This window comes from Amblyomma americanum, chromosome 3 (assembly GCF_052857255.1).
Source record: "Amblyomma americanum isolate KBUSLIRL-KWMA chromosome 3, ASM5285725v1, whole genome shotgun sequence".
Lineage (NCBI taxonomy): Eukaryota > Metazoa > Arthropoda > Arachnida > Ixodida > Ixodidae > Amblyomma > Amblyomma americanum.
In genome coordinates, this window is record NC_135499.1 from 219,744,271 (window position 1) to 219,771,597 (window position 27,327).

The 27,327-nt window shown below is 50.4% G+C and overlaps 1 protein-coding gene and 1 pseudogene across 2 annotated transcripts in view; one reads left to right on the plus strand and one right to left on the minus strand.

The window, feature by feature from the left end:
• LOC144126124 (high affinity cAMP-specific and IBMX-insensitive 3',5'-cyclic phosphodiesterase 8B-like) overlaps positions 1–27,327 on the minus strand; it is a 239,330-nt gene that overhangs the window by 167,571 nt on the left and 44,432 nt on the right. The window lies entirely within an intron of this gene.
• On the plus strand, positions 1,818–10,735 carry LOC144122862 (uncharacterized; annotated as a pseudogene).

Below are 27,327 nucleotides of genomic sequence, written 5' to 3' on the forward strand. Positions count from 1 at the left end.
GTGCAGGTTAAAGAACCCCAGGTGGCCAAAATTTCTGGAACCCTTCACTACGGCGTCTCTCATAGCCTGAGTCGCTTTGGGACGTTAAACTTGCGGCTCATCAAGGACAGAGTAGGAACATCATTCACGGCGGAACTAACGCAAGCCATCCTGCGTTACAGCCAAACCAGCCACCGGAGGCCAACTGCATACCATCCGCAGACCAACGGACTGACCGAGCGCCTGAACAAAACCATCGCCGATATGCTCGCCATGTATATCGATGCCGAACACAAAACCTGGGATGTCATCCTGCCTTACGTCGTCTTCGCCTACAACACCGCAGTGCAGGAGACCACCCAGATGAAGCCTTTTAGGCTCGTCCATGGCAGGGAGGCCACGACCACGCTAGACGCCATGCTGCCCAACGTTACAGAAGAAGAGAACGTCGACGTTGTCGCCTACTTTCAACACGCAGAAGAGTCCCCAAGACTTGCCCAAAGACCAGCAGTGGACCGACGCCAGGCGATACAACCTACGAAGACGCAACGCAGAATACAAGATAGGAGACCGAGTCTGGGTTTCTACACCCATTCGCCGCCAAGGACTGAGTGAAAAATTCAGAGGGGAACTTCGTTGACCCAAAGTGCGGTGAGGCGAAAGCCTTTAGCGCGGTGTTGCTGCTTGTGTCACTGATGTGTGGTTAATATACTTTAGTAAAACTTGGTGCTGGGCTAGTTGGTTAAGCATTTCTTTGAAACAGGTCAGCGCTAAAAAAGACACACGGCGAGAGAACGACGACACGACAGGGATGAGCGCTGTCGATGAGCGCTGTCGTGTCGTCGTTCTCTCGCCTTGCGTGTTTTTTTTTTTTTAGCGCTGATTGTTTCAATGAAATGTGTGGTTAAGATGTTAATTAAGTACACAATTGTTGATGAATCTCAAATGCTGGAGACACTGGAGGGCGCTTGGGAGGCATCCGTCTGATTCGACGCCTTTCCTCAAACACTCTCTAGCATCCTTGACAAAGAGAACCACATACGCGTTGGAAGTAAGTAGTGTTGTCGTTAGCATGCTCGGCTGCGGAACGGATGGATGGTGGTTCGAATCCAATTGTGCGCAAAGTTTTTTTCTTTTTATCGAGTTGAAAAGTTTAACGGACGGACGGACGGACGGTATGCCTCGGACGTCACTTCCGTTGTCGTGACTTCCGGTTGGCGATATAACGGACGGACAGGGTCTCGACAGGGAGTATGAGCCATTAAAGGCTTTCGCCTGAAAAGTTTTGCGCCTCTATTTCGGGCCATACAAGGATCCTCGAGAGCGAATACAGGTTCCTAAGGAGCGTTTCACTACTACGCCACCTACCACATTGTGCTAAGGTTTGGTTGGGTTAGGTTAACAAAGGAAATATATGCGTTATTTGGGGGACTTTCGAAGACCACCAGTGTAGGTGCTGTCCGTGTGTCTCTTGTAATCCGTGTTAGGAATGCTCTTCCCAGGTCACCGCTACCTTGGGCCAGGGAACCCTGCCGAGAACGGAGAGACGAGGACGACCGCATTGCACAGCAGCACAACCAAGCCTGCAGCCGGGCCAGCAGCCACGAGTACGTATTTTCGGCCTCGGACAAGGCATCTGCGCAAGCATTCTTCATAGACTTTGCGAGCACCGGTTATAACTGACACTCGCTATAGCGCGCTAGGCCTGGGATCAAAAAAATATTCCATAGGAGCGCGTTTTCGACCGGTCTTTCTCTGATATGTCACGCGGACAGAAACGTCCTGCTGAAGGACAAGCAGCGGGGCGAAACCTACATATCCTTAGCAAAAAACCCCGAATGCCGCACTCGCAATTCACGCGACAACAATTAGGCAGCATCCCGGACTCCTCCACCCAGTCGACGGAGCCAGCAGGCGGAGCGGGAATTGGAAGTAATGGTAGTAATGTCCCCTAGCTCGTTACCAAAATTTTGCAAGTTCCTAGAGACCATGGGGTGGTCACGCTGTACCACGACAGTAAAATACTCACAACGTGTGTATACGTCATGCTAAATATGCAGCTATAAAGTACGATTCCGAGAAAACCTTTCCGGGAATTTTGACAAGCATGTCGCGTCTGCCCATCGATCGCCCCTATCTCTACATGCGGAAAGCGAATTTTGATAACCTGCCGCTTCCGCCCCGCGGCGACCAAGGCCTGTCTGCAGATGAAGAGGATCACCGCCGCCGTGCACAAGCTCACCGCTCGAGGCCAGGGCATCTCCCAGCAAGCCGCGCTGCGGCTATATAATGCCGCAGCTTTGGGGGCGGTGCTCTATGCGCTGCCGCTTGTCACGGTGCGCAAGCCGTGCTGGAAGAAACTCGAGCTCCAGCACCGCAAGTCCCTGCGCGTGTGCCTAGGCCTGCACAAAAACTCGCAATGCGCCGCAACGTTGGCCGAGGCAGGAGCGTGACCACTTGAGCTCCAAGCAGCGCGCAGGGCACTGAATCACATCGACCGGCTTCATCGCGCACCGGACGGCGGCTCGCTGTTGCAGCGTATGCGCTCGCACCTGCGCTCACGAATGGGCGCGGCGCTGCTCGAGTATGAGCAATTGACTAAGGCACACCCCCCTACGGCTCCTGCGCGCCCTGGCCTGCTGCCTCGGAGGTACAGCGAGAGATCGTCGGCATCGCGGGAAATCGGAGCACACCCCTCTGTGCTGTGCAGCAGCTGGCCAGAGCCGTCATACACAAGGAGATCCAGGACCATCTCCTCGTATACACCGACGACTCAGTGGCCCGCGACAGCTGCTTCCTTGCAGCGGCGGCTACCATCCCCGCCCTGCGACTGCACAGCCAGCAACACGCAACCTTTCTGGGCTCCTCCACCACGGCGGAGTTGATGGGGATCCGGCTCGGGCTGGACCTGCTGCTCACCCTCGGCCCTCCGCCGCCCGGGAGTGCTCTGCTGTGCGACTCCCGCGCCGCCCTCAGCCGTCTGCAATCTAACGGCCGCGGTACCCCACTAGTGTGAGAAATTCACTTGCGCATCGAGCGCCTCGCGCAGAGAGGATGCGCCGTTCGTGCACAGTTGGTGCCCGGTCACTGCGGCATCGCCGGCAACGAAGAAGCTGACGACCTCGCGACCGCTGCACACCAACTACCTGCCAGCGATCTGCCCCTTGCGTTGGAGGACGTGCGTGCGGCCATCCACGACCATCTCCGAAAGCAGCACTCCGACCCACGCATCGCAGGAGGTAAGCGCATCGACAGCATCACAGGCTGTCGCGCACTTACGCGGTCGCAACGTGTAATGACCCTCCGCGCGCGCATTGGCTGCGTGTGCCCCGGGGAATTACGGGAGCGTCACGGAATCGCGACGAGTGATGTGTGTGACGGATGCGGTGCAGTGGAAACACTAGAACACCTGCTCCTTCACTGTGCCGCGTTCGCCGATGCTCGTCGCGATATGCCTGCGGCCTATAGGGCGCTGGGCATACTACCAGACTCCCCTCAAGACGCTATTGTGGCCGCAGGGCAGTGCGCGCACTCGTGATTGAACCTAGGCGAGCCTCTGTGCATTCCTCGAATACACGGGCTTGACGTCCCGTCAGTTCTCCGTCTGGTAGTTACACGCAGTGACCGAACGCTCCGCGAGTTCTACCTTGAACGATTAATAACTGGACGCCCCACTCCAGTTGTAGCCAACACAGTTCTGTGCGCGTGTGTTTTAATTCCTCCAACATGAACTAATCACGCGCACAACCTGGACACATTTCTTATTGTGTAAATAGTTTGTACATATTACTTCTCCCCCTATCCTCTCTTCCAATCCCCTCATCTCTTTCATTTCATTTCTCCATTCTGCCTGCTATCCTTTATTTCCGCTGCCCCAGCTCAGGTGCTTCAGTATCGATGGCAGATGCCGGGGCTAGCAAAAATCTTTTCCTTCCTTTTTACTATTATTTGAATAAAAAACCACTACCACCACCACCACCAACCTGCCGCACCTCACCAAGACGCTCAAAAGCTTCGTAAGGATGACGCCCCACGGCCTGCGCACTCCGTGGAAGACGGGTTCTTCGGTGGTGCAGCCCGTAAACTCTGGCATGCTCGTTTACATGCTCGTTTACAGGCATGTGCTGCTTAACGCAGGGTGTCAGCAGTAATCCCATGAAGGCCACATCCGTTCAGCCGTTCAGCGAGGCGGACCACGCGACGTCGTAAAGTATTTCTGTAGCTTGAAAATAACGGCGGGCACGGAGGCGGAACAGGGTGACGACGCGACGGACGTGTCTACAAGCATGGCTGCTCCGCGGCACAACTTTGCCTACGACTTTATTCACATAAAGGACACCAGCCCCCGTCTGACAAAATTTGTCAACCAGTTTCCTTTCAAGGGCCGTGCGGGTACGCCTATTCTAAACTAGGAGCACACGTTTGAAAACGCCTGGCTGCGCCTGGGCCCCAGCTACGAGAGGTTTTTTTTTTTGTTTTGCACGCTCAGTGCTCTGCCCCTGAAAGCGGACTGTGCCGGTCTTATTACGAGCAACCTGTCAAACACAGAGTACTCAAAGCAAGAGCCAACCATGTACCCGATAATGCGCATTCGCCCTCACGCAATGCCACGCATAAAGTACTTGGGCCCGTTAGAGGACGATTATTTCCGCCGCGGCCTGGGACCCGTGGCGACTGGCAAAATGCAGCCCAGTGTGGGCTTTGGCATACTAGCGGTAGCTAAATCGAACAAAGAAGACCCGGACAGCACAGACAAATTTCAGGACTTGGCAGCCTTCTTCCAGGTGGACACTGAAATTGTCGTTCACAGTGACATTGATAGCGTAGCCGCGCACCGCGTCATGCCTCCTTCAAACGAGGGACCTTACTTGCGGCACGGAATCGACACAACAGAAGCATCCACAAACGACCCGACACGTCACGTGTCCTTTACGCATCTGTACCGCACGCAAGACGAATTGGCCGACCACGAGCGAGAGCTGAAGGCTCTTGCCGAAGAACAAAAGAAACAAGAGGCTGCGAGCACTTCCAAGACGCAAGATCAATATCGGTCCCCTTTCGCCCGCAATAAAAGAATGTTTCAAACTGGTCTCGCTCTTTGCCGGAAGGAGGGCTTTCCCGCCATTTCTCCACACGCAAAAGCGTTATTCGCATTTCACTACTACACCACCTACGACATTGTGCTAAGGTTAGGTTACGTTAGGTTAGGAACATAGGGAGCGAAAGAAGAGAGTGTACAAAAAACATGGTCGTCGATTTCCGTGCACCGCCAATTAAAAGGACTCCCAAACTTTTAAATCTGCCCCCGGACGAGAAAACGACGCACGTGCAATCCCGCCTTGAGAAAAATTTGTTCGCCTTGGAAGCGGAGACAGGCGTTTAGGAGTTTCGTCGCATCCACAGCACTGACGCCCTATGAAGCCAGGCATTTAAGTGAGAAAAAGAATAAATTAACTATGGTGGCGGCAGTTATAAGAACGTATTGAATCCTCGGCACCTATAACATCGCCCCCGGCATTTTAAGGCGAAAGCCTTTAATGGCTCATACTCGCGGCCATGGATCTGTCCGGCGTCCGTTACATCCAGCAACTCGATAAGGAAAAAAACCTTTGGGCACGGTGCGATTCGAACCACAGTCCTCCCGTTCCGCAGCCGAGTCTGCTAAAGACTACGCTACTTCCTCCCAACGCATGTGTAGTTCTCCTTGTCTAGGACGCTGGAGAGTGTTTGCGGAAAGTCTTCGAATCAGACGGATGCCTCCCTAACACCCTCCAGTGTCTCCAGCATTTAAGATTCACAAACAATTGTGTACTTAATCAACATCTTAACCCCACATCAGTGCCACAAGCAGCAACACCGCGTTAAAGGCTTTCGCCTCACCGCACTTTAGCTCAACAAAGTGCCCCCCCCCCCCTTTTCTGAATTTTATTGTGATAGACTTTGTGCACCGTAAATACGTTTAAGGAGAAAGAGAGAAGGCTTTATCAGAAGAGCGTTCCGGTTGGCTGCACTGCACCGGGGGAAAGGGAAGAGGGGAAATCAAAGGGAAAGAGGGCGTTGATGTAAGGACCAAGAACGTCAGTTGGGAACATGCGTATGTGGCAGATAGAGTCGCAACCTGTACTGCAAGCACGACGCATCAGGGACCGGAAAGGCGGTCGGCGTGCGTTCAGGAGCCGCGTTTACATGAATGCGACAGAACTCGATTCTAGTCCACTTTTGTAGGGAAAGTGCAAAAACGTCGAGGAAGAGAGTAGAGGACGAGTCTCGCCTTTCCTTCTCAAAACCTGTTATTTCCCTCAAAAAGTGGACTGGAGTGGACTTCTGTCGCATTCATGTAAACGTGGCTACAACTTGCGATCGATGCTGCTATCATTGAAAGATCCTTCTGTATGACAGCGGGCGAGGGTGGAGGAGTTCTAGAACACAGCACAACGTTTGTCTTTCAGGTGTAAGTTCACAAACAATATACACGGTCTCGCTGTTTCGCCACAGCCATAGTTTGAACAATCAGGGCTGTCGGCCATACCAGTGAGGAGCTTAAGGCATACGTAGACACTGCAGAAATATCAACTACTTCTTTGCAATGGCTTCCACACTGTTTTCGACAATAGTTCTCACCTTATTCTGTTACCGTAAGGCTATTTATAATTCCGTCGTTATACTTAGTTTGTCACTCAACATCACCACTGCTGCCCAGGGGCCTTTCCCAGCAATTCGTGGTTACCCCAGCCACGCCTACAACACCCGAAAAAACAACTTCATAATCGCAGGACTCAAAATCATTCTCAGTATAAGAGCCAAAAGACCCTACGCACCGGAAATAACGTATACAGTCTACGTGGACAGAAAATTCATTACTGGGACTTTTCTCGGCAAACACACGGTGAACAGGCAAGTGTAGAACACTCGTCTAGAGCTAAAAAAAAAAACAAGGAATAACAGAACAGACTGAGTAAACGAGGCAGACTGAATGCAAATGAGAACGGCGCGGCAGTGTCCACAGGCTTGCGCCCCGCCGACTCTTTTTATGAACTGCATTGAGAAATAGGAGAATGGAGGCCGGAACCAGGAATTGCTGATATTACAACGCCGCTCACACGCACAAACACAATAAAGAAAGGCATGGGAAATATATAGGTGTAAAGCAGCAAGATAATTTCTATCGTGATTTATTTTCGAAAAATGTACTAAGACCCTCGTTGGCTGTTCCGGAAATGGCAATTAGATTACTGTAACGAGGATACGGCCGTCTGGAAGCGTAGTTAAAAGACCGCGTTGATATCGATTTCTAGAATTACGAGCGCCCAGTCGATAAAGAGGCGAGCTCCATGCATACAAATGAGTCGGTGGGAAGTGAACAGAGAATAAGGCAGACGCTAGCGGCCGGAAAAAAAATGAGGATGGAGGCATTCCTTGGCTTGGCGTGCGGCATTACGCAACGCTAACGCGAACCCGACAAGATGGTCTCCGTGGGACCTTAAAGAACACCAAAAGTGACGGTCAAAAAAAAAAAAAGAACCGCTGGCCGCCTGCTTTTTGACGGCCATAGCCGCTTTGTAACTGCCGCTCGCAGCGTCCCTAGAGGACCCTTTCTTCCCCAGGCTGCTGTGTTTTCCCTACGCGAGGTGAGCCCCCTGCCTAAAGCTCTTAATTTCTTAATGGCATCTTAACTGGACTTTGAATTATAGTTTGTCTCCTATTCAACATGTACACTATTACAGTAATTCTTATTTTCGATATAGAAGCGCCTCGGCTTCAGTCTGGTCATCCATGCCACACATTCCTCGTTTCCTTTCAGAGTGGTTCTCTTCTGTCCCCATATCCCGCACAGCAGGCGGGCGTTACACTTATTCAGTTGACACCCGTCAGGTAGCTTTGGTCCCTTCTAGACGTCTTAAGCACTCAGTCACTGCCCCGGAGAAAGAAAAAAAAACACAGTGAGGACGCTACAGCTGTTACAGATAAGTTTATTTTTGTAGCATGCCAGACATTTTCGTAAAAAGACCGCGTCAAAACAGACAGCACAAGTAAGAGGTACAGGCGCTTGTCCCTCCTCTCTTACTGTGTGCTGTCTGTTTTGGTGCTAAGTCGTTTAAGGCGAAAGCCTTTAATAGCTCATACTCGCGGCCATGGATCTGCCCGGCGCCCGTTACACCCAGCAACTAAAGCCTTACCCGCCCCGTTAGTGTGCGCAGGATTTGTGCGTCCTAGGAAACTGTCCGCCTCACCTGTCAATCAAATGACGTCATCAGCGCAGTGCAAAAAAGAAAACGGGGGTATAGGCCGGAAATCGAACCAGGCCCTTTGGCGTTCGAGGCGGAGACGCTTCCACACCGCCACGATGGGCGTCCGTTACATCCAGCAACTAAAGCCTTACCCGCCCCGTTAGTGTGCGCAGGATTTGTGCGTCCTAGGAAACTGTCCGCCTCACCTGTCAATCAAATGACGTCATCAGCGCAGTGCAAAAAAGAAAACGGGGGTATAGGCCGGAAATCGAACCAGGCCCTTTGGCGTTCGAGGCGGAGACGCTTCCACACCGCCACGATGGGCGTCCGTTACATCCAGCAACTAAAGCCTTACCCGCCCCGTTAGTGTGCGCAGGATTTGTGCGTCCTAGGAAACTGTCCGCCTCACCTGTCAATCAAATGACGTCATCAGCGCAGTGCAAAAAAGAAAACGGGGGTATAGGCCGGAAATCGAACCAAGCCCTTTGGCGTTCGAGGCGGAGACGCTTCCACACCGCCACGATGGGCGTCCGTTACATCCAGCAACTAAAGCCTTACCCGCCCCGTTAGTGTGCGCAGGATTTGTGCGTCGCAGGAAACTTTCCACCTCACCTGTCAATCAAATGACGTCATCAGCGCTGTGAATAAGAGAAAACAGGGGTATAGGCCGGGAATCGAACCAGACCCTTTGGCGTTCGAGGCAGAGACGCTCCCAGTAAGTTTTATTTACTAAGGTGCCAGATAATACCAACAAAAAAAACTGAACATACACAAATCCTATTCAGATTATTAGCTTGACAAAGCAAGCGGCAGCCAAATATTATTTAATTCAGTTTCTTCTTCGTAACCACGCCAAACGATTCGTGTGCAAGACCCACCGCGATGAATCAGTGGCTTTGGAGTTCGGCTATTGATCCCAAGGTCGCGGGATCGGATCCCTTCAGTGGCAGCCGCATTTCGTTGTATAGGCGAAATGGAGAAATGCATTTCGCACGCAAAAACGTCAGCGCACGTTGAAGAATCCCAGGTGGCATAAATTAATCCGGAACCTTCGCATGCGGCATTCTTCATAGCTCCAATTGTTGTTCTGGGTAAAAACTGATACTCTGCCTCTTTATGGCTATGCTGACGTTTTTCCAGCAGCAAAAGACGAATTTATTGCCGGGGAAATTGGATTTAAAGATTTTCCCGCCGGTCGATTCAAACTTGTGATGTTATCGAAAAAGACGAGTTGCCGCCGTGTTGAATTGAGTGGTGGTGTCAGCACAGAGTCTGAGACCCACACACACAAAAAAACAAAAAGAAAGGTGTTTCCGCGTGCATTTTACTTATATTCCGACATCTGTGCTTCGTTTTTTTTTTTTCTTAGTGTCTTTTCCAGCCTTTAAAAGCTCTATTTCCGGTGAGAGTGGTCTCTTTGCGATTAGAACGCGGCACTTTATGATACAGGTCAACTTATTTTATCACCATTGTCCCTCTAAGCCCCACCTACAACACCGTTCGCTTGCAAGTGAGCGCGTTACGTTAAAGCCGCTGCGATCAACGTTTAAGCACATCATCACTGCTCCTACAGCTCGTCGAAGGCGCAGTGATGCCGGCACACAGCAGCGGTATGCTTAGAACGGTCTACGGGGAAATGTTTACGGAACGCTATTCTTTTTTTTTTTCGCGAGATATCGAAAATAACTGCGCCCAGTGAACCTAGCACTCCGTACAAAATCCGTTGAGAATATACGAATTTCTTCAACTCACAAGAGACCCAGCCAGCAAAGTCGCAGGCATACGCTGAGGAACTGATATGCTTTCCAGATGCCCATGACGATGATAGACTAGGGTTTTTTGTTATTTTTTTAATTCGCGCCTTTAATTTAGCACCAAACTCGGCGTTAAGGGCCCACCCCTGCTGTGACGTCTCTGATCGGAGTTAGAATGGAAAGCACGCAAGCTAAAACGCGACTGTACGAAAAGCGCCATGGCTTGGCTCCAGGGTGAATTCGCCTTGTTTGGTTTGCACACTCTGGGGCCGCAGGGAGTGTGCACCGGAGCGCGGAACATGATTTACCACTCGCCGGTGCACGTGGCGTAGATAAATACCCAGCCGGCGAGAACACCGACGCGCTTGTGCTTGCTCATCTCTCAGTGAGTTTTTTGGGCAAACACGCTGGGCGCCCGAAGTGTTAAGCAGCCTGATTTGGCGCCACGTTAATTAACTTTTCTTTCCTTTGTGCCTCCGCATACCCCTCCCGCCCCTCCTTCGGTCAGCGAGCCAAGGAGCATCCCTCAATCGATGGGGCGCCTTAAAATAACTGCTCCTTTTGTGCCTGGCTTTCTCCCCAGGACTGCGGGAAGAAGTGGCGCGCCTGACACCGTGCTTAAACGGCCTGGCCATAAGCTTACCACCTCCTATGGATGGCAGCGCGCTGCGCGCAGCAAGGTGTAGGAAATCAGTGCTGCTATTCAAAGCATCCCGGACGAACGGCTGCAGAGCGCGCAAGCAAACATCACGCGGGCAAGAGGAGATGCGGTGACCGTACGCCCGTCTCCATCAGATATCGTTGTTCCCAAGAATCGCGACCAAAAGGGAGCACGAAAGACAGAGGCCGCTCCGGTATTTCTCGAATCAATATCGTCAATAGCGCACTAATTAAACGTTGCATTTCTTAAATATTATTTGCCACGGTTCATTCCTTTGTCTCAAACGTTTTGACTTTGTTGGGGGCTATCGCTGCTTTGCTTGCATAACATCGATGAGGAAAGGAGAAAATATGAAGGCACCTAGCGAAGGTTAGCAGAAGAAGGGAAGAGAAGAACACGTCGTGGTATTGAGAGCGTCGCACTTAGGCTTCGAACCCAAGGGCGACGCCTCTGTGTTAGCGCCCGCCGATCCGAGCCACAGAGCTCACGCATAGAGCCCCGCGCCACAGTCTGGGCCGCGAGGTCGGTGGATAGGGCAGAAACAATGCACTACAGGACGCGGAAGAGGGCACCAATGGCTCGAAACAGAAGGTACTAAACGTTGGTTTTACTGCGCATAATTAATTAGGGCCGAGGATGACAGGCGAAGTGGTTGTCGATCCACTTGGTCTTTTCGTCCAGAGGCAACGTTGAACGAAGTCACGAGCAAGCGCTTGGTAAGATTTGGTTGATTGATTGATTGATTGATTGATTGATTGATTGATTGATTGATCTGGCTGTATCAAAAGTAAAAGAGGGCATCATAAGATGAGAGTGCTGACACAATTAAAATGAGTTACAACTGAGGTTATAACTAAGTTATTACTGAGTTACAAGACAAATGTAAAAAATATCACCTTTTTTATGCAGATTACGGAGGTGATCGCAGACGATCAGAACAGACCGTTGGTAACAGGATTATAGTAAGCCACTCGACCTTACCTCACTCATCACAGTTGCACTATGAGACCTATGAGACCATCGCCAGCTGTCTACAAGAAGCTCATGATCGCCGCGTTTGTCCATGAAAGTTGAACACACGTGCACAGTATAGCGAACCCTGCCCCGTCCTGCTTAGAGGTGCCAACACTGTGCTGGGCTGTCGTCCTTTCTTCACGAGAACACCTCTCTTCTTGGCGAAACTATCAACGTCGACCACATTCGTTCTTTCTGCAAACCAAATGCGCCATGGTTTGGGGCGAAGTATATTTGCAGTCCGACCTCTGGCTTCCCTGAACTCAACGTATGCATGAATGCCCGCCGTAAGCGCACAGCCTTAGACACTTGCAAAATGCACTTCGAGTCATTGTCGTGCCAGATCACGTTACAGGCACCCTGGCGGCTGATGTAGGGACAAAGCTCTTCAACTCGTCGTCACTCGTGAACTAGCAACATTTCAGAGAGGAAAATCAAGCACTATGACTCAGTTACCAAAAATCTCAACAATTACACCCCCCGCCTGATGACGGGACACCCGCCTGGTTTAGTAACGCCACTCTTCCCTGGCATCGCACCTTCATCATCACAAAGCTCATAGCAAAACTTTTCGCTGCCGAGTCGATATCGCTGTCAACGAGGACACGCACTATTTGGACTTCCCCATTGCACAGGCGTGCCCTGAGGCCCATGTCTGCGCCAGCTTGCAGGTCAGCCTGCATGCGTGCTGCAGTCTGCACGGCGGCTTCTGCTGCGGCATTTATGTCATGGTTGCTCCACCACCCGACAGAGAGACGATGAGCAAGTACTGAATGTGTGCAACCGACTCAAATATGCAAAAAGACAGGGCCAAGCCAACGCTTCTGCCTCGATATGAGGCGCAAAAAGGGACGTCGAAAAATTCTCGCCGAACCTTAAGGGGAGCTAGGAGGGGAAGAGGGAATGTGGAGATAGAGGCGGAGGGTATGAGCACGCGTACCGTCTAAAGAACCGCTGACATAGAGAGGGCCCAGGGGCAGAATGCGGGTAGAAGTAGTGGGATAAGGGAAAAGACGGTCCCAAACGGGCAAAACAAGCTTGCGGAGCAGAAATCCTGCCCCGCGGCCTTGCGCAAACGGTGCACGCGGCGGAATGAAGACAGGTGAGGACGGCGCTAAAACCGCTCTCAGAACGGAGGAGCCGACGAGTGCCAACGCAGAATCCCCTGCAGGGATTGCGGGTGACGAAAGGATGAACATTTTGAACACAAAAGTGGAGCAAGCTGCAAAGAAGCGGGAAGAAAGGGAGAGACAGAAGTTTCCAGAACGGGGAACGGCACGTGAAGGTGACAGAGGAATATATATGCGTCTATCGATTCGGCAGCGAACCGAGGACGGCGGGAAGGTAAGAACGCCAGGGAATGGCGCAGGTGCTGAACGCCCTTCCCCAAAGGGATAAGCTCATAACAGGTGCGCAAAAGTGTGCGAAACAAAAATCACAAGAAGAAGGAGTCGGCAGTGTCGCTAGTAAAATAAAAACGGCCGCAAAGGGGACACAAGGTTTCGGCGGGAAACAAGAACGGACAGAGGACGCAAAAACCTCGCATTAAAGATGATGGAGAGAGACAGGGACGGAGGAGGTTCTGGAGAGGGAAGGCACAAAGGAGCGCTCCCGAGCAAGGACCGGTAAAGGTAAGAAATCGTGCGCACGCCAGACAGCACGCCGCCGCTGCTGCGGCGTCCGCTAGCCTGGTCTCAGCGGGCTTCCCGCATAATAGGGGACGACTCGGGAGCAAGGGAAGAGATATTGGCGGGCACAGCTATGGGATGCCTTGCCGGAGCACCTTGGCGAGATCCACGGGCTTGTTTGCACATTGTTGGAGCCGCACGGCGTCGATCTATGAGGATCAGTCGCGGTGAGAATGGGCGGAAATATAAAAGATATTCGGCGGGGAAAAGGGGGGATAACGAGGGAGGGAGAAGATGGGGGGGCATAGCGCTCCATAATAAGAGAGAAAAACGCAGCGCGAATGAAAGGATGACCGCGGACTTTAATAATGTGTCCTGCGCCACGCTCCAACTACCCTCCAGTCCAGAGAACCACGACGGCTATGAGGGGGAAAAAAAGGGAAATATGCAGAGACTGGGGGAAATGAAAAATATAGGTCGCCCTTGGGCAAAGCGTGTAAGGAAAGGGACCGTCAGACCTGCCGGCCTACACAATCGCGAGGAGTGATATATGGCATTCCTTCTTCCTGCCGCGTGCGATATCTCCCACAATATTCGTCAGAAGAAGAAAAGGACGCAAATGGAGGGGAGGCGGGAATCGGTCCAAATGGCGGGCGGGCACCGATCGAGAAATTTGGAAGATGAAAAGCAATGCGAGGAAGCTCGAACAGGCGGTGAGGAGAATAGGCGTAGGAGAATAGACGTGTCAACAGCAGAGACAAATTCACATATGTAATATGGTTTCTCTACGCGACAGGCGCGACCTAATTGAAGTAAGGCAGCTAGAAGGAGAGGTCGACGCAAGAAGGTTTTCCTTTTCTGTGCGAGGATTTTCAGAGCGTGTGTTTTGAACGCGGACAACGGTAGGAATTAAATTTCTTCCAGTTCAAGTGGGAGAGTCAACACACTCAACAGGTAAATTAATTGATCTGATATGTTTAAAATTTGCCCCGTGCGCTGTGAGGCAGGATATTCTGGAGGATTGCGAATAAAGTTCTACCATGCCCATTTTTTTAAATGCGCAAGCATTACTAGTCCCATTATAAGAAAACTCTGCGGTGTGTGTGTGTGTGTGTGTGTGTGTGTGTGTGTGTGTGTGTGTGTGTGTGTGTGTGTGTGTGTGTGTGTGTGTGTGTGTGTGTGTGTGTGTGTGTGTGTGTGTGTGTGTGTGTGTGTGTGTGTGTGTGTGTGTGTGTGTGTGTGTGTGTGTGTGTGTGTGTGTGTGTGTGCGTGTGCGTGTGTGTGTGTGTGTGTGTGCTCGCAGAAGGAGAAGGAAATACAGAGAGGTCAACCGAAGGAAGAACCAGGTTGCTACGTTCCACTGAGGGAAAGCGATGAGGGGATACAAAAATGAAGGAGAAAATGCAGTAACATGAAAATGAAGTCAGTATGCAAAGTCATTAAGCGTGCTGTAAAATCAGATGGTGCAGAAAACCCCAGCGATGGCAAGAAAAATAGTCTGACGTCATAAGCGGCCGTATGGCGCCCACAGCAAGAAGAACACCGCCAGTTCCAACAATCCTATACGTGTCGTTCGTCTATATATACTCGCCATTGGCCGACCATCATGTGGCGCCAGTTTTCCCGAAATTCGTGCCAAAATTGTGAAGCAACCATTTGCAAAACAGCGTTCTTGGTGGTGTCATACGGTTTCTCGTTGTGTATAGCTTACATGTGCTCGTCAATTTGGAGGCTGGCTTGCGACACGGATTCGAGCCGACGATTCACCTTCAATTGTATGCCTGCCCAGACTTTTGTATGCTAACAGCGCGAATTGATAGACTCGCAACTATTCATTGAAACGAGTGTGGCGGTAATAACAAAAAGTACGGTCGATTTGGGTAGTTATGCCAAATGCGGATTTGGCACTCTAGCGCTTCGATTTTCACTTCAGTTCCGGCGTTCGGATTCATTGTTCACGTATGGAAGTTGTTCGGACAGGGATGATGGGTTAATGGCCATATATGCGGGATTGACGCCATTCTCTACTAAACATTCATAGATCCCTGGCAATCCTCAAAGCACTCCTGGCACAGTGGTGCAGCGGTTAAATGATGCGCCACTTCCCTGCGATGGTAGGCGCTGCCATCGGTGGGGCTTGTGAGACCCAGGTTACCCAGGTTACTCTTCCTGAGCAACCCCTCGCCACCAGTCATTAATCAACTGCCACCTGCCACGGTGGGCAGGTGGGCAGGCTTCCATGTATCAGGCTGCAAACAAACAAACAAACTAACTAACTAACTAACTAACTAAGTAACTAACAACGGCTAAATGCGGGAAACGACCACTACAAGTCCTAGCGCACTAAAAATTAACACGTTAAGAAATGAACAAAAAATTGGCAGTGGCTTAACTTGGCTAGCCCTGGAATTCAGCGAAAAGCAAGGACACTTGCTAAGCGTCTGAGACTCCTCCACGGCAGCTCCGCTACACGCTCGCGACAGCCAGACGACCGCGTGGCTATGAAGTGGTATCATATAGTCTTAGGACACCCCCATCGGATGTCATCACGTGGCTTCACATCACCCCATCGGATGTTCTTAAGGTCAAAGGTCACCCAATGTCAAAGGTCAAAAGCCAACTAAAGGTCATGGGTCAAGGTCAGGGGTCAAGGATTCGACACCATAACTGTACCACATATGGTCATACACGGCTAACGTGGTTGGGCTGAAGGTCGTGCAAGGTCATTCTCCGGCCTACGCGACGACTGTTTTGCCTAGCGTAGTGAAGCTTTTCGCTTCAAAAATGCGCTACATGCTGATGAAAGAGCTTTGATATCAGCTCGCCTACGACGCCTACCAAAGAACTGGAAACCGCTCTATCGTCCATGAGGGCTTAACGCCGGCAGGATTAAAAGGCCAGCAAGGTAACTTATAAAACGGCAAACGGGGGCCGAATAGAAGGATTACGGCACATAATAAATAACGAATGGGCATGCGTCTGGAAGACTTGGATCTCTGGCGCGTGCTTGAGAGCCAGTGGTGCGAAGCGGAACGTGCATGATGGGTATACGCCAGCCGAGCCATTCATTCCGAGCCGCGGTCCCTGTTCCTGGCCACCCTCGCAACACGCCAAGAAGCCTAGCTCGCCGCTTCTCGAAATCCAATCCATTTTGTATTTCTCATTTTTTTTTGTTCTCCTTCCCCGGCCATGCGCAGGGGGTGGAAAGAGCGAAGGCGGGAACCGATGTTCCTGGCGTCTCCGAATGCGTCGCGGCGCTAAAAAGCGCGCAGCCTCGCGCAAAGCTCCGGCCACCAGCCGGTCCCGCGTCGGCGGATATAAATGGCTCCAGCCGAAACGCGGTTTAACCGCGCGCGAGTTCCGTGAAACGCGAGGCGAAACGAGAAGGAAACCGCGGAGTGCGCAGAAAGATTGCATTGTGCGCCCCGTCCTTCAGTGCCGCCTCCTTTTCTCCTTTCTTTCTTGTGTCGTTCTCTCCTTCGTCTACCTGCCCTTGGCTCCTTCGCGTAAGCTTTATCGCCGGAGTTTTGGAATAAAAGGCCCGAAGATTTCTTGCAGGGTCCGCAAACAGCACTGCGTTGCGTTAAAGATAAACGGCTACTGCGTCTGAGGCAGTTACGCAACTCACGAAAGGAAGCAGGCCGAACGTTCCAAAAAACAGCACGCGAGAGATTATCTGGTGGCACAGACATGAAAAAGGACGGTTCCAAAGTGAATAAGAAAAGGCCACTCGAGCGAACGCACCAGAAGTTCCATGCAGTGATTTGAACTATTTTTGCGCATATGACATTTCCACGGCGCACCCATTCATTAGAAAAGCAGGAAGATGTACTGACTGAAAAAAAAAGAAACTGTGGGCATATACAGCCGGGACAAAAGTATCTGGACCGCGCGCTCCGTAAACGAAGCCGATAAGTCTGTTATTAGCGGATAGCACACCTGTGGAGGTGAAAGAACAGAAATTTGACTTTAATTTCCACAAGCGCAGTCTCCAGCGGACAGCTAATAATAGAAATATCGCTACGCTTTACATGCACGTGGTGCAGTGACGTTTGTCCCCGCTTGTACCTACATACGCCTCATATACGCCAACTTGGCGTCATGTTTTAATGCAGTGCTCTTGGCTGGAAAGGACGTTTGGAAGAGGTTTTCGATGAACTCCAATTGGGAAGTGGTGCATTCTGGACAGGGCATAAGCTCGCCCCGTAGGCTTAACGCCTCCTCTTCCTTTTCTCCCCGTGCAGAGTATACCTCCTCCTGGTTAACCTGCCCGCCTTTCCTCCTCCCCCTCTCTTCGCTTCCAACCAGTTTCAAGGCGCCATTATCATTGCGAAACTAATTGAAATGAAAATTAAACCCGACTTTGAAAGAGGGCATAATCACGAGACGCCTGTAGTGAACCGATAGCTAGTGAAAGCCAAGCAGCGGTAGGTAATAATAATAATAATAATAATAATAATAATAATAATAATAATAATAATAATAATAATAATAGTAATAATAATTGGTTTTGGAGGGAAAGGAAATGGCGCAGTATCTGTCTCATATATCGTTGGACGGGAAGGGTAAAGGAAGGGAAGGGTAAAGGAGGGATTGAAAGAAGAAAGGAAGAGGGAGGTGCCGTAGTGGAGGGCTCCGGAATAATTTCGACCACCCGGGGATCTTTAACGTGCACTGACATCGCACAGCACACGGGCGCCTTACCGTTTTTCCTCCATAAAAACGCAGCCGCCGCGGTCGGGTTCGAACCCGGGAACTCCGGATCATAGTCGAGCGCCCTAACCACTGAGCCACCGCGGCGGGGCGCGGTAGGTAGGAGGGATTCACTTTTGAAGATAAGAGCTAACATCACGTACTCGACTGTATACATAGGCTGGAAGTGCCTCGAGTCTTTGGAGTCCTGCAGTGTATAGAGCACTCGATACACCCTAAACACGAATACGCTTATATTGGAGTAAAAAGAGAGTAAGTCGTCCTCCAGCGCACTCCCTTTCATGAAAGGGAATACGCTTGTGGACAGTTTACTCCCTTCTTTACTACTTTTGTAGCGTAAGCTACACTGGCCGAGGTTGAGCAGTTTCGCGTGGCTCCTGGGGAGCCGTGCTGCGCACGCGCGAGGAGCAGTGACTTCACACGGCGCACAGCTGGCGCGCCGGAGCCGCCGCCGCACGCGCCTCGTCGGTATGCGCATCCTCTGGAAGCCGCATCACGTGACCAACCACGTGACCAGCCACGGCGCCGCGCCGCCGGCAGCTGCTCCGCACTGTGTGGTCAACCCTCCCAGCACGCTCACTGAATAAAAAACCATGTGTCGAGGCTGGGAATCGAGCCAGGGGCTTTGGCCTTTAAGGCGGAGACGCTACCACTCCGCCACGACGGCTCAAGGTTTAACCGTGAGTAAAGGCGCATGTAGTGAATGCGCGCCTTTCATATATTAACTCTTCCAAACCAGCTGTCGCCGGGCTTACGCTACGTATATCCTGGCCTAACAGGGCTAGGACATCATCATTTTTTTGTTTAGTGTCTGTGGCTATAATATAGTGTGCCTTTTTTTTTTTTTGAAGACACGGGTGGCCCGTAGTGTGCTCAACCTATGAAGAAGGTAAACAGCCACAGAAACCACGTAAAGCACAAGGAAAGGTTCTTTTTTTATTTGTGGCGTTAAGCAATGCTAAAATAGTAGCTTGAACATTTTTTACCTGAAAGATAATTGATTAGAAAGTAGAAAAAAAAACAGCCACTTGCCGCCGGTGGTATCCGAACCCACGAGCTCCGCATGTCGCGCGCGGTGCTGTCCAATCTTCTCTTTTCGAGAGTATTCATGCCGCATTTAACATAACTTTGAGGGTGTTCACCAGCCCCACCCTTCACCATTGCGGCGGACGTAGGAACGTCCTGTAGTACCGAAACGGTGCAGGCCGCTGTGAGAGAGCCCTCTTATGTGCTACCTGTGGGATCACGACTGTCAGAATCGAGGCCCTCGTGAAGCTATTTAGCAGATAAGGACAGGGAAGTGAGTTGTTCGTTATTATGACGCTGCTATGAACAAGGCCAACAGTCTCTGAAACCGAGGAGAGAATAGGGGAATGTTTCTATTTTTATTTGCGGTGTTGAGCAATGGGAAATTAGTAGTATAACCATTTTTCACCTGTGACCAATTTCCAGCAGGCGAGCTTGGACGTGGACTGCTGTTCAGGTGAGGTGTGAAGTGCGGACGCACAAGTAGCCGAAAATCTAACGTTCACGTCCTATAGAACGAATTTATGAATATATAGGTATACGTATGAATTACCCTTCTCTACTTTGTGAGCTTTGTCTCAATGAACTCGCGAATACTGTCCACTGCTGCAAATATGGAGGCAGCATCCCCACCATACTGCTCAGCGAAGCACCTTTTTGCAGCTCTGCTTCTTTCTTTGTGCTAAAGAAAAATTGAATTCAACTAGAATTTAAATGAATATGCAGTGTCCCGCTAGCGTTTTTTTTTTCAATTCAATTCAATTCCATTTATTTTCCAGAAAATTCTGGCGGCTGCCTGGACTAAAAGCTGTAGGTATACAGCTTGACGAGGCCCAGGCAGCCGTTACAAGGCATAGAAGCAGACTTTGTTGAGAACATTTACATACACACACAAAAAAAACGAACACATAGTCAGGTTACAGTTTTCACAAAAAACAGGACAGCCAGAAAGCACAAAATCATCAATAAATTACAATAGGGAAATACAGAAAACATATTTACATAAGATACAAGGGAGCAGCTGTACTTGGGCGCGAATTATACGTCAGGAATTATTTTTGAAGAAATAATTCACGCAATGCTTTCTTAGTAGGGTTATTTATGTCTTTATATCTATTTAAAATTACTGGAAGATTGTGCTGTAGTGCTTGGAACTTATAGTCAGTGCGAAAATGGGGAACTAACCAAGTGTCTGTGTTGCGAGTATTAACTGTGTGATCGTTCTGTTTCAGTAGCGCAGTGCCTTCTATCATAGACCTAAAGGATGACGACAGATGAAATGAAAGCAATATTCGGAATTCATACATACTTTGAATTTTTAACACACTGAATGTTTCAAAAGCTTGCCGTGTGTGGCTTAGGTAATCAAGATTGGCAATGTGACGTATAGCTTTCTTTTGCAGAAGGTAAATTTTTTCTACGTTGGTCTTAGTTGTTGTCAACCAGACTAATGAGCAATAGCTTATTTGCGAGACAAATAATGCATTATATATTTGCAGCTTTATTTTACCAGGAAGGAACGCGCGGCAACGAGCAATTGCACCTGTTACCAACGAGAGGTTTTTTATTTTCTTCTCAACATGCGAATCCCATGTAAGGTGTGAAGAAAATGTTACACCTAGTATGGTGTGTTCGTGAACAATTTCAATTTCTTCACCACCACAAATGATCTTTTTTTCTAGACGAAAATTTTTGTTTCTTGCACAAAATAACATAACTTTCGTTTTTGCAGGATTAATTTTTAGTAGATTAATATCAGACCATTCACGAAGCCGATTAAGAAGTTGATTACACTTGGTGACTAGTTCATTCACATCAGGACCAGAGAACAAAATCGTGCAGTCATCAGCGTAAATAATGAATTTTAAACCTTGGTCAATATTCACAATACTGTTTAAATAGACATTAAATAGCATAGGGCCTGATGGCGCACCTCCGTGCTCGACAACTGAGATTTGACAAGAGCGGAAATTATAGGAGAAATATCCTGCGATTATTGTACTGCCGTTGAGTGGCGCGAAAATTTGGCTGGAGACCATTCGCTCCAGTCAACGAGGGACAGGCGCGAGTCCCAAGATGCCTGCAGTCCTCAACGTCACGTCGTTGACTGGGAATCGGCGTCAGATGCTACTACCTGGCGTCACGTGCTTGTTTTCACGTGAGGCTCTTTCAAGAAGCCATTATTCCCCCTCCCCCCTTTCTTCTTTTGGCTGCACTCTACGCGATTCAACCAAGACTCTTGCTCCCGTTCTCTTTGAGACCATTTCGTCCAGCGATAAGAGAAAGAAGAACGCCTTGTCTATCTGTATCCTCATCCTTCCAGCGAAGAGGCGCCAGCTGAATCTCCGCTGAAACCAGGCGAAAGCGGAATGAGTAAGGGAAACAAACAGAGGCAGCACGTGTATATACGATGCGGGTCCGCTAAACAGGCCACCCTTGGAGCCTGTCCGAGCGCATGCTCGGGACGCGGTCCAGATGCGTGTGCCCTCGCGGCCGCTTTGCGCAAGGCCGCTGATCCATCGAGCCGCCGTCACTCCTCGCCCGAACACAAAAGGGCCGCACCTGCCTCCTCGCAGGTCGCCACTAGAGTCACTAAATAAAGACTTAGAGTACCGGCACTCTTTTCTCCTATTGTTCTGTGCCGCCGCCACGATCATTGGTCAGTTTGCATCACGTGATATTTGTTTACACTGCGACGGTTCATGGGGGCTGCCATTTTGTGGCTTATGCGTTTTCAGTCGGGCAACTGTGTTAGTCCTAGTGCTGCGACGCTGCGAGTGCTGCCGGTGACCGACTCAGTGACCAGGGATTCCGCGCCTCGCAGCATTTCAACTCCGCACGACGAAAGCATGAACTGAAGGCAACAGCTGTACCGTTTGCATCTGAGCGGCTCCATGCCGTACGGCTACGATCCCCGCCGCAGCGTAGGGTGGCTAACAGCGTTGTTTACAAAATGGCCGGGCCAAAGTTAGCGGCGAGGTCGCCGAAGCGGCAATCTGGCAACAATGATAAGCAACAAAATGGCCGCCCCTGCTTACCGCCGTGCTGCAGTGACGGTACTTTATTTAGTGACTCTAGTCGCCACAATCGAGCTCAGGTACGGCTGCCTCTCTCGGTGCAGACTGAGACGAGAAGGGGGATGCTGCTTCTTCGCCTATACATAAACACCAACGCCATATAGACAGTCTATAGACTATGAATAGACAAAAAGAAATATCTATAGCAAGGTAATATAGTCTATAAGAAGTCTATAGACAGCCTATAGACTACTTTTATAAGGGTAGAGTGCCTTGCATCATGCGAAGCATATTGGCGAACGCCCAGCACACCCCCTGCCCCAGCGCCCATGGACGTTTTTGTCTTAAGCCGGTTTTGTGATGTGGTTTTCCAAGAACAAAAGAGTGCACAGCAAGAACCACTTTGAAAATGCAGTTTTGCTCACACAGTGTTACATCAGAGATGTGTTAACGAGTCTTCTTTGTGTGTTCACGTGTCATATCAAGTGTTCTTGCATTTTGAGGCAAGCAGTTAATATGTTATCGCGGCTCCCTTACGCCCCAGACATGTGACGGCTGGAACTACCTCCCCGCGTCCATCGTCTCGACGACAAATGCAAGTTTGTCTACAGACTAATTATTCAAATGTAGTACGGTTGTTGTAGAGTTCAGTGATAGTGAGACATTTAATATTAGTGATGTTTCCACATTTTCCTCAGTCTACCGCTACCACGGCCGCTGCTATCATGGCAGCTTCATGACCAATGGTGGTAGAGCTGACAATTATCACATCTAAATAATTGTCAGTTATTAATAAAATACATTCGCTCCCGTCATGAAGAGGTCTTGTAACCTTTAGCTGTCGCTGCGGCGATGAAAGTTGCAGATGCAGGAAGGAGACAGTGACAGGAATAGTGGTAGTGCAACTGAAGCATTATCTCTGGCACCGTAAATGACAGAGCGCAGTTTTATGCGAGTTACTATAACGGTGGCGCAAACGTTCAAAAACATTTCTTTGAGCACGGAGCAAAAAACAGTCGTTTTACAGTGAGTCAATTCAGTGCCACCAAACTTTTTTTTTTTTTTTCATTTTGGTCGAGGCTGCTGACAGCAAATGGCACAAACAGAAATGTGATTGCGACCATTGTTTTGCACTGTATTTCTCTAGCGGAAGAGACTACCAGAGAGCAACACCCGAGATGTTGACCTCCACGTTGTAGTGGCCATTGCCTTGGGTCCATTCTTTTCTCGTTATTTTTTCTGCTTTACAGGTCAGGGGAAAAAAGGCGACCGATAATCGCACCCCTACAAAAACATTAGGCAGTCTATAGACTGTCCATACACTTCTGTCTATAAAGTCTATAGATTCTCTATAGATTTATGCCCATACACTTTTAGCAGACTGTTGTCTATAGACCATGAGTAGACAAAAAGAAATATCTACAGAAATTCAATAGAGTCGATAAGAAGTCTATAGACTGTCTATAGACCATTTTTATAATGGCAGATTTCAAGTTCTCGACGAACGCGAGGCACAAGAGGCAAGAGAACAGTGCTGGACGTTGTACACTGTGCTTTCTCCGCACCTGCCACTTAGCGCTCGCGGCTACAAACCCGGATCCAAGCGCGGTGCCCGCGTGTCTTATTCTGCATAATCCGCACAGAGCTGCTTCCGATGAAGCGAGCCAGCGGCGATCAGTGCAGTCGTCGCGCGACAAGAGGATCGGCCGGCGCAGTCTCGCCTCGGAGAGCGTGATTGCGTCGCAGCGGCCCGGCCATTGTTCTCCGCGTACATATGCACGCACAAACACCTGCGCGAGGAGCGCGGTCCAGCTGCCGCAGAGGGCAGCGAGCCTCTCTCTGTCTCCGGGGTCGGCGCCTCGCGGAGCTATATCGCCTGAAGGCACACGGAGCGAACGCGTCGCAGTTGCCACACATTTTCACGCTGGGAAGTACGGGCACCACAACAACAGGTGCGAGCGAATTTGGACTTGAGCAGCTTTTTCTTATTATATTCGTTACTACTTTTCGGCTTCGCGAGATTGCTTGCTTGCAGGGGTTTCCTTCTCGATATATAGAGAGAGAGAATGAAAAGGAAACGCAGGGAGGTTAACCAGATGTGTCTCCGGTTTGCTACCCTACACTGGGGATGGGGGATAACGGGTTAGAAAGATGACAGAGAGGAAAACGCAAAAAAAAGGAACGTGCACACATGGAGACACACACACACAAGGCGTTCCAGTTAAAGTCTTTCACACAGGCCGGTAGAGTGTAAGAAGCACAAAAGCGCTTGCACGGCCTTCTTCTGCGACGGTAGGTCCTTTCGATGTTGTAGAATTCTTTTTCGGATAGCGGTTGGTCGTCCAGTTGGTCAAGTTCGTGGCTAAGGCATGCCCTCTGTGGACTGTACTGCGGGCAGGAGCACAATATATGGCCAATTGATTCTTCATGGCCGCAGTGGTCACAGGTTGGGGTGTCGGTCATCCCTATGCGGAAGGCATAGGCTTTAGTAAAGGCAACACCCAACCAAAGTCGATATAAAAGCGTGGCGTCTCTACGGCGAAGCTGTGATGGCGCTCGAAGACTTAATGTTGGATCAAGTGAGTACAGTCGCGTATTTCTTAAATGTGGCTCATTCCATTGCGACTCGGTGCATTGCCGAGCAAGTGTGCCAAAGACAGTGGCGTTCCTAAGCGCCGAATTTTTGGCTGCATATGTTAGCTATGAACTGTGTATGCACTGCGCGCACAGTGTCTTCAGCGCGTGTAGTTTGTGGTGCACATAATGGACGGACACTGTATGGTGTAAATAGCGCTCGGTGTAAGAACAGTATACGTGTATTTTGCATTCAACCTACCTTTTATAGCCTGCATTCGATGCCATGTTTGTTCGACCATAAAAAGTCGCTTCCTTACGGCCTTAAAGCGCAAGGGTGTGGAAGTTAGTGGCTCCCTTTGTTGCTCTTCATCGTCTCCGGAGCTTTTTAGTTCGCTAGCACTAAAGCCTCCACTCACCGATTTCGTCTGCGTTGTTTTGTCCGGTCCATCTGCCCACCATGGCAGGTGGCAGTCCAGTAAATGTCTGGTCGCGAGAGGTTGCTCGGAAAGAGCAAGCTGGGTCGCACAATTAATACCCCCTGGTGGCAGCACCTGCCATCGCAGAGCAGTGGCGCATCGCTTAACCGCTGCACCACTGCGCCAAGAATGACATGAGGACTCCCAGCGATTTATTGATGCAAAGTACATAATGAGCAGTTCCGCATAAATGGGCATCAGCCCATAAACGCTATCACGCCATACGCTTACAGCGGAGCTTAAGTCCGATTTCATCGCTTTTTGTCTGAGCCTGCTTGACCTTGAAAAACCGAGCCTCCAAGCGAAACCAACCGAAGTGCTAGTGCACTTCGCATTTGGCCCAAGCACGCTAAATCGTCCGCCATTTATTTATTTTATTTTTGCTGAGCGTTCTTCTGTTTAGCAATGCCTACACGAGAATTTAAGTAATGTCTACTGGAAAATAGGAGCACAATGTATAACGCTGTGACGAAGAGAGTGTTGCACCTGTTTTCTCAGCAGCCGTTTGATGCCACAAAACTCTTTGTAACGCCAGCGTAACGCAATGGGAAAAAAGAAATTGAAACCAAAACTCGCCCCGCCAACTGCTCAACCACGGACTCTTCACGTCAGCGAAGACCACAACGGTGCTTTCATCCTTCACTGCTTTCCCCTAATAGTTAGAGTCACAGGTGGCCCGTCCTAAACCTTCCTAATTAAAAAAATGTAATCAAATAGAGCACACCAGCGGGAAGAGACGCAGCCCAGAGGAGCGCAGAAAGTGCAGTGGGTTGCTTTGATTACACCCCAACGGTACACCACCGCAACTTCGAACACTTACACTTTACAGAAAAATGTAAAAAAAAATCCATCACGGCAGGAACACGGCGGCCGCATTTCCGTGTAGGCCCAGAGCAAGAGACGCCCACGTACTAGGCGACGTCAATGCACGCTAAAGAAACCCCGTTGACCGAAACCAACCCGGAATCCTCCACTGTGGCGTCTATCATAGCCCCAAATGCACCTTTCGGAAGTTAAACCGCACATACACGACACGGCCTGACACGATACTAATGCCGCTTAACACTCTGCGGTGAGAGCATGTGTTGCTGCTTCCCAGCCGGGATTAGGCACAACACTTCGGGCGCATGCATAGTGCATTCGCGCGAGACGTGTGCTCCTGCACGCACGCAGGCGTAGCCACCCGGGGTCGTTGACGTCAGAGGAAGCCTCCCGCTGGGCCTGATCCACCTGTTGTCGACGGGCCTGGTGCAACCGGAGGCCGCGGCCTTGGCTCTCCATTGGCGCGGCCCGAACCCCTTCCTCCACTCGCTCGGTCCGCCAGAGACTGCGCGGCGTGCCGAAGACCGCGAGGCCTCCCATAAGGGCTTGATTGGGACGAACGGGCTGCCCTGCGGGATTCGATTAGGCGCCGGCCACCGAGCGCATCCTTTCTCATTGCGAAGCTGCACCATCGGCTCCCCTTGCAGCTCCTGCTGGCTGGCTGCTGCCGCCGCATCACTTGGCACCCAACTCCCGTCTCGGGCGCTATTATTCGCACCCTCTTCGTCAGGGACACATGCTTGAGACGTGCTTCTGGCACTGAGTGATTTTCATTCTTTTCTGCAAACCTTCCTCAATGTGTTACCGGCCGCAAAATTTCAGAAGCCAACGCACCCGTGGTCGAAGTCGGCCATCGAAACGACCGTGCTGAATTGTTTGCGTCACTTGGAGAGTGATAAGGAACACTTCTTCCACATTGAAAGTATGAGCGTGGACGCGATCATTGCATCTCTGTAAAGCTCCGCACCCCCTTCCGTGACGGGTGCAGTATACAAAAACAGACCATCCATGCAGTCGTAAACATGGCGACCGGCCCGATCGGTGTGCAGTCTGCCAGAGGAAAGGTGGGGATTTCGAAAGACAACGCCGGTCTTGAACGAAGCAAAACATTTGATGTGTCTTTTGTGTCGCAGGCCCGTCTCGGGGATGCGCATCTTCCGTTTGTACGAAACATTTTCCGCGTAAGTAACTGTAACTGATTTCAATTTGTGTGTGACCGCGCCATCCTGCTCGTGCAGTCGACTTGGGAAGGAGCAATAAACGATGGCGTTGGTATCTCTGCCATTCGAATTACAAGGGCAGTCTAGATCTGTCCTGTTCTAACTCATCGTTCATATTATGCCAACGTACTTGTGCTCGTTACAACTGTAGCTCGGCTATGACGCACGCTCGAGGTCCAGACTGATGCTAAACACTCGAAGTCCTCCAACGA